Here is a 1590-nt window from a genome sequence, read left to right on the forward strand (position 1 = left end):
AGAGAGAGAGAGAGAGAGAGAGAGAGAGAGAGAGAGAGAGAGAGATAGAGAGAGAGAGTCAGTCAGACTAAATTGTTTATAAACAAATAACACCCACGCGGCGCGCCACTGTATCAGTTACGTCATCGATGGAAATGTACATTCCGATTTCGCCGCACCGTCCAAACTTTCTACATCTCTACTCACAAGCTTACTACATCCGTGGCGGATTTAGGGAGGGGGTGGATTGGGTGGCTAGCTACCCCCCTCTATTGGACTAACAATATTTTACATAGTCGCGCGGCTGTACAAAACGTCACCTGATGCATAGGTTAAATTATATAATTGAGTGGCAAAGCAGGTTACAACCCTTTTACAGCTTTTTCACAATTCCAAGAAAGAGTTTTGCTGTCGCCCTCATCCCAGCGGTGGTCACCCCTACACATTAAATAATGAACGCGACTTAAACAATGCCGTGATGTGATGTGATGTGCAATGAGTGATGTGTGTGTTTGAGCACACACACGCGCCCACACGCATCAGCACGTGCATACGCTCGCTCGCACGCACGCACGCACGCACGCACGCACGCACACAGCGTGGGAAAGAGAGAAAGAGAGAGTTTAAGAATGTGCGTTAGTTCAACATGTCTTGATAATAAAACGAAAATTACATGATTAGTTATAGTGATCTTTAGTGATCACATCTTGTTGCTCATGAAGAGAATAGTTCTACTAAAAAGATAATTGTCGTAGTCAGAATGAAGGCTGTACATTTACCCAAAAGTGCCTCAAATACCATCTCCTGCGATCTACATTTTCAAAATTTTCTGGGGGAGGACCCCCACACCACCCGCCTGTGTGCGTACACATCCATTTCACCCTAGCTACGCCCCTGATTGCTAATAAAGGACAAAAATCGTGTAATAAAACACATTTTATATTTTAGTTATTATGGACGATTCGGGAAAGGTGCGCGAGCCACTTTTTTGGATAATTACTGGTATTATTAATTAAGTTACACGATATCTGGCTAACTGAAGGCTGACTGATCTAGACTTGACCACACTTAGTGAAGCAGTCGCAGTACGCTACAACCAAGAGTATTTAATTGCGACCAAGTTTGAAAATTAAGAGGTCATGAGGAACCCTATCAAATACCTTGTTTTTTCATTAACTTCCATTACATAATTATAAATACGTATATTTCGGAAAGTTTTAGGTTAAAAGAAGTAAGAAAAACGAAAGTACGAATGAAAATGAATATTTTCAAAAACATTTATTATTTAATAGCAAAATGCACAGTAACATGGTAACATCATGCCGCATACACAAAATACTCGACTTGAACTTATCAGAAACGAAATTGGTAGTGACATATGTGAGTCTGTTTGGTATTATTGTTTCCGCTGGTAAAACGCGTTTTATTATAAGAACATGTTGAAAGCTACTAGTCTTTGGAAGTAGCTAGCTAGTAGTTGGGCTAGCTAATAGTTGGAAGCTACTACGTCATAGTTCTACTTCAAATAGGAGATTCGTGCAAGGCGAGAGGTGTTTGAGAAGATATCAGCGACAGGAGCTGTATAGATGAAAATATAACGGCTCTGAAATC

Source organism: Priapulus caudatus, unplaced genomic scaffold (genome assembly GCF_000485595.1).
Source record: "Priapulus caudatus unplaced genomic scaffold, Priapulus_caudatus-5.0.1 Scaffold1035, whole genome shotgun sequence".
NCBI classification, from domain to species: Eukaryota; Metazoa; Priapulida; class Priapulimorpha; order Priapulimorphida; family Priapulidae; genus Priapulus; species Priapulus caudatus.